Here is a 10,280-nt window from a genome sequence, read left to right as displayed (position 1 = left end):
CAACTCATAGTGACCCTGTATAGGAATTCTACAGGAGCAAATCTTTACGGGAGCAAAAAGCCTCATCTTTCTCCCACAGAGCACCTAGTATATTTGAGCTGCTGACCTTGAGGTGAGCAGCCCAACACATAACCCGCTTCAATACCAGGGCTCCTTCGAAGACAGTGGAAACCATTGTTGTTGTTAAGTGCGGTCGAGTTGAACCCGACCCATAGCAACCCTGTATGGTTCAGCTGGTGAGCTTGAACCATTGACCTTGCAGTTCAAACGGGTTTGCAGTCTGGCGCATTAACCCACAGCGCCACACCAGGACTCCATTAAAGGTGCTTAAAAGGATAGCATAAGCAAAGAGCCTGGGTAGTGCGGTTGGTTTAATACTCAGATGCTAACCAAAAGGTTGGTAATTTGAACCCACCGACCACTCTGCAGAAGAAATATGAGGCAGTCTAAAGGAGCTCTGGTAGCGTAGTGGTTACGAATCGGGCTGCGAACCTTAAGGTCAGCAGTTCGAAACTACCAGGCGTTCCGCGGGAGAAAGATGAGGCTTTCTACTCCCGTAAGGATTTACACCCTCGGAAACCGACTTGACGGCACTTAACAACAACAACAACAACAACAACTTCTGTAAAGATTTACATCCTTGGGAAATCCTATGGGGGCACTTCTACTCTGTTCTATTGTTGTTGTGAAGTGCCATTGAGTTAGTTCTGACCCATAGCAACCCTGTATAGGGTTTCTGAGGAGCCGCTGGCGAGCTTGAACTTGCAGTTCAAATGGCTTTGCAGTCTGACGCATTAATCCACAGCACCACCCCAGGACTCTGTTCTGTAGGGTCGCTTGAAGTGGGAATTGACTCAACAGTGGTGTGTTTGTGTTTGGTTTTGGTATCCTCCAGTTTAGGCATAAGGCTTGGCTGTTTGAGTATGAACTGTAGGGGACAAAAATAGAAGCAAGGCGACAATCAGTATGTATGACTGAGTTTTCATTGTCCACTCAACAAGACATTTTTTCATTCTATAATAGACCTGCAACCAGTTGCCATTTCCACACATGGCAACCCCATGTATGTCAAAGTAGAACTGTACTCCTAAGGATTTTCAGCGACTGATTTTCCAGAAGTATATCACCAGGCCTTTATTCTGAGACATTACTAGATGGACTTTCAGCTAGCACTTGAGTGTGTTAACTGTCTGTATCACACAGATACATCTCTAGAACATAACTCTGATTTTATTCTCTGTGATAATATGGCACATTTCAAGGAGATGCAAGCAAAACTGTTTGATAATGCTTCTTGTAACTCTTTATGAAGGACTAACTCAGTTTGCTCTTCGTCCCCCTCTATCCTGCTGCTTGGAGCGCAAATGTGATGGCTGGAGCTTTAGCAGCCATCTTGGACCATACTATAATCAGACAGTGAGTTGGAGGCTTGGGAAGAAGGAGATGGAAGAGGGGAAGGAGTGATGGGGGAGTGAGAAATGAAAGGTATGTCTAGAAAACGTTCCCATATGAGGTGATGTTTATGTAGCATTTTGAAAGAACAGAGTAATTTGATATATAAAGAAGCATTGGGACATTCATAAGCAGCATTATTATTATTATTATCGTATTTGTTTTTGTTTTTACCTCAACTTATCTGAAGGGGCTGAAAAGAGTAAGTAGTTTATGATCAAAAGCAGCCTTATGATAGATTTTATTTGGATCACATTTGGTTTTAAAATGTTTTAATTCCTTGTCAACATTTAAATATTAGAAAAGTTTACATAAAAATCTGGACTTGAGGAATCCCCTAGAAAATCTGGCAACACAGCTTTTACAAGGCAAGATAATTTGGTGAGTCTAAGCAGTAACTGCCTCACTTGACCACTCACATCCCCAGCTGCCTAGCTCTCTTTCTCCAGTGGACACTTGAGATTGTACCCCAGAGCCAGGGTACCCTGCCATCACAATGAAAGGCTCCTTCCACGGAGATTTTTCAAGGTCAAGGAGATAGAAACCAAATATTTGCTGTAGTAGATGAATGCATAAGAGCATGTCAGTATAGCTGCCTTGCTGAGTTCAGGCTTGGGACCAGTGATAAACAAAGCCAGAAGAGGATGAGGAAACTAGACCAGGAAGGCTCTGTGAACTAAGCAGTGAGATTTGAATGTTTTCTGTAAAACTATGGGAAAACCATTAGAACATTTTAGTTATGGAAGTCCCTTAATCAAATATATTTTAGATTTTAACTTTACATGCTGGGTGAAGAATGGGTCTGTAAAGACCCTATTTTTGTTGTAAACACGTGTAGTTTCCATTCCACATACAGTTTATAGAGTTTTTACCTATTGTTTTCATCTGGCCTTTATACCACAATGCACAAGTATATGCATTGATGTAGTGTTCCATATAGCAGCCCTGGTAATGCAGTGGTTGAAGCTCTCAGCTGCCAACGTAAATAAAGGTCAGTGGTCCAAACCCACCAAGCACTCCACAGATAAACAGCTGCGGCAGTCTGATTCTGTAAAGAATCACAGACTTGTAAACCCTATGGAATTGTTCTACGCTGTTCTCCAGGGTCGCTTAAAGTCAGAATCAGCTCCACAGCAGTGGGTTCGGGTTGTTTGTTTTGATTTGGATTTTGTACATATAGGGAAAATGAGGCTCAGAGAGGTCGCATGACTTGCCCAAAGTCACATGTTAGGTGATAGAACCATGACTTCAGGACCACAACTCACGTGAGTTTTTCTTTAGATCCAGTTTTCAAGACAAAATAGGAAAATTTGATATATTACAGTAATTGATAATGAATGAAAACAAGTAAATATTTTGTATATATTTGGTGACATTTATATGATGAAATCTAGTTTTCTTCCTTTTTGTTCCTTTAAATCAACGTGTCCCTTTCATGGTCTTGATTGCCTTTCATTTAGTTTTCATTGATCATTCATGTGCATCACTTTCTAACAATCCTCCTACACAAACCTACCGCCTACCTTCTTCCTCCTTTCTTCCCAAAAATGGGGTTTGGGGCCTGCCTTTGGAGACACTCAGCCTAAATTACTTTCCCAAGCTACTCTCCTCTTTTCCCCTTCCTTCTCTTTCTAAGACCTTGTCTTCTCATGAGCACTGAGGCACACTCAAATATCTAAGTTTTCTGGCTCTCCTAAGGACTCACTGCAGATGACTACCCACCATAGCTCTACTTTCTTTGTCCCAGACATCACCACTGCCTGTTCCACCCTCCAGAGCCCACACAGATTTAGTGAGTTGGAACTCATCTTGACAAGTCACCTTGCACGAGTGTCAGAACCACCTTGCACGAGTGTCAGCAGCCCCAACCTCCAAAGAAAGTCCTTCCTGTTCTGCCCTCTGCATTCACTTCCAGGATCTGTCCTCACCGGCAGTCTTTAAGTTTTCCTAACCCTTCACCTAAGTTAGACCATACAGATTTGGCAATGGCAGTGGTCATTCATACCAGTCCCTCCCAGACTCTCTCCCCTTCCGTTCCAGAAATGAGAAACTCGACCTACACATTACACACCCCCTCTATTCTGCTTCTTCAGGGAGTGGGAACTTGGCACAGGGATGGATTCAGGGCTCCCAGTTCCAGCTGGCCATCTGGCTCAACTGCTGCTTCCAAATTATGTTCCTGTCTGTGGATAACCAAGTGGATCATCTCCAAGAATCATCTACTCAGAGAGAAGCGAGGAGGCGGAGAAAATATTACGTTCATTTCCTTGCCTGGAAAAGACTGCTGACCTCAGCTACTTGCCCTTTCTGGCAATAATAGCATGTGGTTTCTGCTCCATAATGTAAAGTCCAAATCAGGCTTGTTAGTGTCCAATTAAAAGCCCAGCAGGGCAGCTAGATTCCAGAACTGGCATTCATCACAGTCGGACACAACCCAAAAGCTAGTAGGCCCCAGCTTGGGAAAGGTCAGCAAGGGTTCAAAGAACCCTAAGCGCTTCCCAGGTACATTAACCACCATAGGTATAATTAAGATGCGTGTCCACTGCTGGTCTCATTCCTCTGTTGACAAGTCATCCAGAGAATAAAAGCTCATTTCTAAGATTGTTGGCTGTCAAGTTGATTCTGACTCTTAATGACCTTATAGGATAAAGTAGAAGTATTCCCATAGAATTTCCTAGGCTGAAGTCTTACAAGAGCAGATCAAGGTCTTTTCTCTTCTGGAGTCTGGTGACTTTGAACCAGCCACCTTTCAGTTGTTGTTGTTGCGTGCCATGGTGTTGGTTCTGACTCATAGTGACCCTGTATAGGGTTTCCGAGGCTGTAAATCTTTACGGGAGCAGAACTCCTCATCTTTCTCCCTCAGCACAGCAGGTAGTTTCAAACTGCTGACCTTGCGGCTCACAGCCTGATTCGCCAATTATTAGCCCAAGCAGAACATTGTCTGGAAAACAAATCTTGAGGAAACTCCATATTGTCTCGCTTCTGATTATAAACACAATCAGTTTATATCATTGGTACAAATCTCTGTCCATTAACTCAACACATTCAAACTTTCTTTACTTGCCCTTACAAGGGGTTAGCCTAACCCAAATGCAGAATGCTGCTAAACTTCTACAATAACATGGAATTTTCAGGTCCAAAATGTTAGTGGTGTCAACACTGAAAACCCCTGCCATAAGTTAATATTTCTGCTTCACAGCACACCACCATTAGTTGTTTCCAAGTTGATTCTAAGTCATGGCGACCCCATGTGTCAAAGTAGAAATGAATTCCACAGAGTTTTCGTTGGCCATTTTTTCAGAAGTAAATCATGAGGGCTTCCTTCTAAAGTGTCTCCAGGTGAACTCAAATTTCGAACCCTTTCTACTTCAAGCTTCCCATTCTACTGAGAAAATTAACAGTAGTTATCAGTGAAATTTTGATCCAGGATTGTACCACCCTTCTGGAGTCTGAGGCTGAGCCAAAGTTGGGTGGGAGATGCTGCACTTGAAATGTGGAATCTTCTATGAATCAGCCAAAGATCATATCTGCCTAAACCTGCCTTCTCGACTTTATTCCCTAAGCAGTTACATTTTATCTACACAGCTCCAGAAACTGCAACCCTTTCTCCTCTTCTACACTTTGTTATTATTATTGTTAAGCTGTAGAATTGGTTTCGACTCCTAGAGACCTTTTATAGGGTTTCTGAGGAGTGGCTGGTGTATTTGAACCGACATTGCAGTTGAGTGTTTATCCTATAGCACCATACCAGAACTCCTTTTCTGCATCTAATGTAGGAAAATTCCTTAAACTAGTCTCTTCCCCCAATTTTTCTGCTACTCTATTCTTGAAACACCCCCCTTTTCTCCCTCCCCTCACACACACATTTCCTTCTAACACCTAAGGAATCTTCTTAAATCCTGTGTGAGACAAGAAACTCCTCAGACTACTTCCAATTTCTGCTTTGGCAAATACCCCCACTGAAGCTTCTGACTTAAATAAGGCGAAAGGAAAAAATAAACCAGAGGAGAGGAAAAAACCCCATAAATTAATATCTCAAAGTACTATACAGCAGTCACACCGGAAGCAGGTGACAAAGCTTGTGACCCAAATATTCTAAGGATTCTTGAGTCTTCTTCACATTTCACCTAGGGTTTACCTAGGGTAAGGTGACATCCTTAACCTCAGCATAAGATTTGAATTTTGAATAATGTTAGGGTTTCAGTTCTGGGAAGATTTCTTGTCAACTTTTCGACTTTGGTGTAAAAAGAAAGTACTGAGTTTTTCTGCTCTCACTGATTAGAACCTTTCTGGCTGTGCCAGAGTCTACCGGCTAGCTTGTTTTGAACCATAAACCTCCTTTTGGAGGTGATCTGACAGCATCAGTTAAAAATGGAAATAAGCAATTTTCTGATTGGAATCTATCGTGCTGAAATTAAAGGAGTTTTATACATGAGCATTGTTTACTGCTGCTGTTGTAAGTGCTGTCGAGTCGGTTCCAACTCACAGTGACCCTCTATAGGGTATCTGAAGCCTTAAATCTTCTCAGGTAAAGAAAGCCTCATCCTTCTCCCACAGGGCTGCTGGTGGGCTTGAAACGTGGACCCTGTAGTTCACAATCCAGTGTTTATTGTATGGAGCCACTGTGCTCCCCAAACATTATTTAAAGAGGCTAAAAATTATATAAACTAAAAGTCTATCAATAGAGAAATTAATTGATAAATGAATGAACTGCGGTATATCCGAACTGTAAAACAGGATGCACTATGAGTTACATCAACAACTAGGAACCTGAAGGGATTCCTGTGGTATTTTATTAAGAGAAAATGCAAGAAATGAAGCTATGTGTTACAAAAGAAGCAATAGTCTAAAATTTGCATGTGTTTGTGAGCAGATTCTATGGTGGTTAAGTGACATTGAGTCGGTTTCACCTCACGGGGACCCTGTATAAGGTTTTCGAGGCTGTAAATCTTTAGGGGAGCAGAAAGGCACAACTTTCTTCCATGTGTTCACACCACCAACATTGTGTTTCCAGTCTAACATTTATCATAATACAGGGTCACTGTGTTCCCTTATGCTTTGTAAGTCTAGGACAATATGTAGAAGAAAACTTACCAGGTTTAACGTTGGTTACCCAGAAGAAGAAAGCCACTGTCCTACAGGCAATACCAACTCATGGCAACCCTACTGTTAAGTACTGTGGAGTCGGTTCCGACTCATAGCGACCCGCACAGAGTTTCCGAGGCTGCAATTCTTTACAGGAGCAGAAAGCCTCATCTTTCTCCCACAGAATCTCTGGTAGTTTAGAACTGCTGACCTTGAGGTTAGCAGCCCAATTCGTAACTGCTACGCTACCAGGGCAAACCAATAGGGCCAAGTAAAGCTGCTCTTTAGGGTTTCTAGACTAAATCATCATAAGACCAGATAGCCTTGCTTTCTCCTGCAGAGTGACTGGCAGCTTTGAACTTAGGACCTTACAATTAGCAACCTGATGCTTAACCCACTGTACCACCAGAAATGGAGTAAGGAGGTTAAAAAACAAGACATCAGAATGAAATACAAAGATACTCATGAGATAATGTCATAGATATATTAGAATATTAAGTTATATCTGATATTACTATGAAAATGAAAATATTAAATATATTCATAGGCAGAGATAAGTTAATTTTTAAAAATGAAGAAGAAAAAAGATATAATCTTGGATCGGAATTTGGGGTTGTTCCTTTTCTCGGGTTTTATTTTATTCTGAAAGTTTAATATTCCTGTAATTAAAAAAAAAAAAGATTCCTGAGTCCCAACCACAATTCAAATTTGATGGCATGGAATGGTTGAGGACCTGTGAGTCTGTTTTGTTTTGCCTTTTGTTTTAAATAACAGTCCCGAGAATGATTCTTGAATCACAGCTGGGTTTGAGAACGGCTGCTGCAGATGAGCGACTGCTCCCACGAGAGCTCATTATAAAACGCGAGAGCAGACAGGCAAGCATGCTTGTCGACACAGTGCCTCCGGATGACCTGGGGTGTGGGGGAAAGACAGGCATCCCCCAAGGACATCTGTTCTGAGGTCTTCCTTCTGATGGCATCTGGTCTGGGAACCCTGAATTTTCAGTGAACTTCCTTCTTCTCCCACACCTAACCCCGATGCCTGAGGCTGAGCTCCAGTGTCACACACTGAGTTCAATTTGATGTCAAGTGAGCATCTCAGGATTAGTGGGAAATCCTTGAGTTTAAGCTCTTTGTAAGACCTCAAACACAGGACTTCATTTCCTGGCACACATCCCACTGGCCTTCAGCTTGGGACTAGCCATGACTCATGGGGAAAGCCACATGTAAGTGTACATATTGCACGCATTTATATTCCCACATCAGGAAGAACCCTAGTGTGAGCTCAGTCAGCCATGGCGGCTGCAAGGGAACTGGGTGAGAGCAAGCAAATTGTGGTAAGGAAGGAAATGACCCTTCCCTGTTTTCTTTGCCAAACTCAGAATGGGCTTTCACTATTTCTTGGGACACCTTTAACTTCCCTGCACTATTAGGGTTCTCTAGGAAATTAGTGTGTGTCTGTGTCTGTGTGTGTGTATCCCATTCTCCAACTCATTGTGACCCTAAAAGACAGAGTCAAACTGTCCTATAGGGTTTCTAAGGCTGTAAATCTTTTTTTTTTTTTTTAAACACTGTACCATAAATTGGTTTAAAACAAACAAAAAAAGGCAGCTTGAAAAGTCAAAGTCAAATATTATAATGAAATGTGCAAAGACCTGAAGTTAGAAAACTAAAAGGGAAGAACATGCTCAATATTTCTCAAGCTGAGGGAACTGAAGAATATAATTCAAGCCTTGACTTGAAACAAAGAGGGCGTATATGGGTAACATAGTGAATGATGCAGAAAGTATCAAAAGGAGATGGAAGGTAAGAGTCACTGTACCACAAAGATATGGTCGATGTTTAACCATTTCAAGAATTAGCATACGATCAAGAGCCAATGACCCTGAAGGAGAAGTCCAAGCTTCACTAGCAAAACACAAGGCTCCAGAGATTGACGGAATACAAATCGAAATATTTCAACAAACTGATGAAGCACTTGAGAAATTTGGAAGACAGCTACCTGGCCAACTGATCAGAGGAGATCCATATTTGTGCCTATTCCAAAGAGAGATGATGTTACCTAATGTGGAAATCATTGAACAATATCTATAATATCATATGCAACTAACATTTTGCTGAAGATAATTCAAAAACAGCTGTAACAGTACGTTGACAGGGAACTGCCAGAAATGAAAGCCAGACTCAGAAGAGGATGTAGAATGAGGGATATCATTGTTGACATCAGATGGATCTTGGCTAAAAGCAGAGAATGTCAGAAAGATGTTTATTTTTGCTTTATTGACTGCAAAGGATTTTGGTTGTGTGGATCATGACAAACTACGGATAACATTGCAAAGTGTGTGTATTCCAGAACCCTTAATTGTGTTCTTGAGGAATCTGTATATAGAAAGAGGAAGTCATTCAAACAGATCAAGGGGATAGTGAATGATTTAAAATAAAAAAAGGTATGCTCCAGGGTTGTATTCTTTCACCATTCATCATACTTATTTACTGGGTATGATAAACAAAAAATCTGAGAAACTGGGTTATATGAAGAAGAATATGGCATCAGGATTAGAGGCAAACTCATTAGCAACCTATAATATACAAATGATGCAACCTTGTTTGTTGAAAGCAAATAGAATTGAAATATTTGCTGATGAAGATCAAAAACTTCAACCTTCAGTACGGATTCTACATCAATGTAAAGAAAACAACACTTCTTCCAACTAGGCAAATAAAATCATGATAAATGGAGAAAAGATAGAAGTTGCCAAATAACTTCATTTTGCTTGGCTCCACGATCAACAGTCATGGAAACAAAGACACATGGAAATAATTAGTCCAAAGGACTAAGGGACCACATGAACACTAGTCTGTCTCCACAACCTTGAGACCAGAAGAACTAGCTGTCAAGAAATCAAACACTGTATTGCATTAGGGAAATCTACTGCACAAGATCTCTTTAAAGTGTTCAAGAGCAAAGATAACAGTTTGAGGACTAAGGTGAGCATGATCCAAGCCATGATATTTCCAAAATGCATATGAAAGTTGAACAATGAATAAGGAAAATCATAGAAGAATTGGTGCCTTTGAGTTATGGTGTTGGAGGAGAATATTAAACGTACTGTGGACTGCCAGAGAAACAAACAAATCTGTGTTGGAAGACATACAGACAAAATACTCCATAGAAGCCAGGATGATGAGACTTTGTCCCTCATACTTTGGGCGTGTTAAGAGGATGGACCAGTCCCTGGAGAAGGACTTCGTGCTTGGTAAAGCGGAAGTTCAATGAAAACGAGCAAGACCCCCAATGAGATTGATGACATGGTGGCAACAGCAATGGACTCAAATATACCAATTATAGGGATGGCACAGAACCAGGTAGTGCTATGTTGTGTTTAGCATAGGGTCACTATGAATTGGAGCCAACTGGATGGCATCTAACAACAATTGTAAATTGGGTGAGTGTTTATAGAACAGATCGGTTTTCTATTCAACAATTCATACGCTTTTTGTTTCATGTCATTGATTGCAATCTCCACAGTGTAGCATCACTTTTCCCACTTTTTCCCTGTTTTCTGTTTCTATTCCTTCTCCTTTCTTAACCCTCTGAACTTTGTCATTGGGCAAATGCTGCCCTTTGGATCTCAAAGAGTTGATTGTTCTAAAGAGTGCATGCCTCCGCCTCCTGAGTATTAGTGTTTTCCTTATATATCTGTCTATTGTTAGGTTAAGAAGCTCTGGTAGTGTAGTGGTTAC

The sequence above is a fragment of the Chrysochloris asiatica genome, unplaced genomic scaffold (genome assembly GCF_000296735.1).
Source record: "Chrysochloris asiatica unplaced genomic scaffold, ChrAsi1.0 scaffold00046, whole genome shotgun sequence".
In the NCBI taxonomy this organism is placed as follows: domain Eukaryota; kingdom Metazoa; phylum Chordata; class Mammalia; order Afrosoricida; family Chrysochloridae; genus Chrysochloris; species Chrysochloris asiatica.
Note: the sequence above shows the minus strand (reverse complement) of the source record.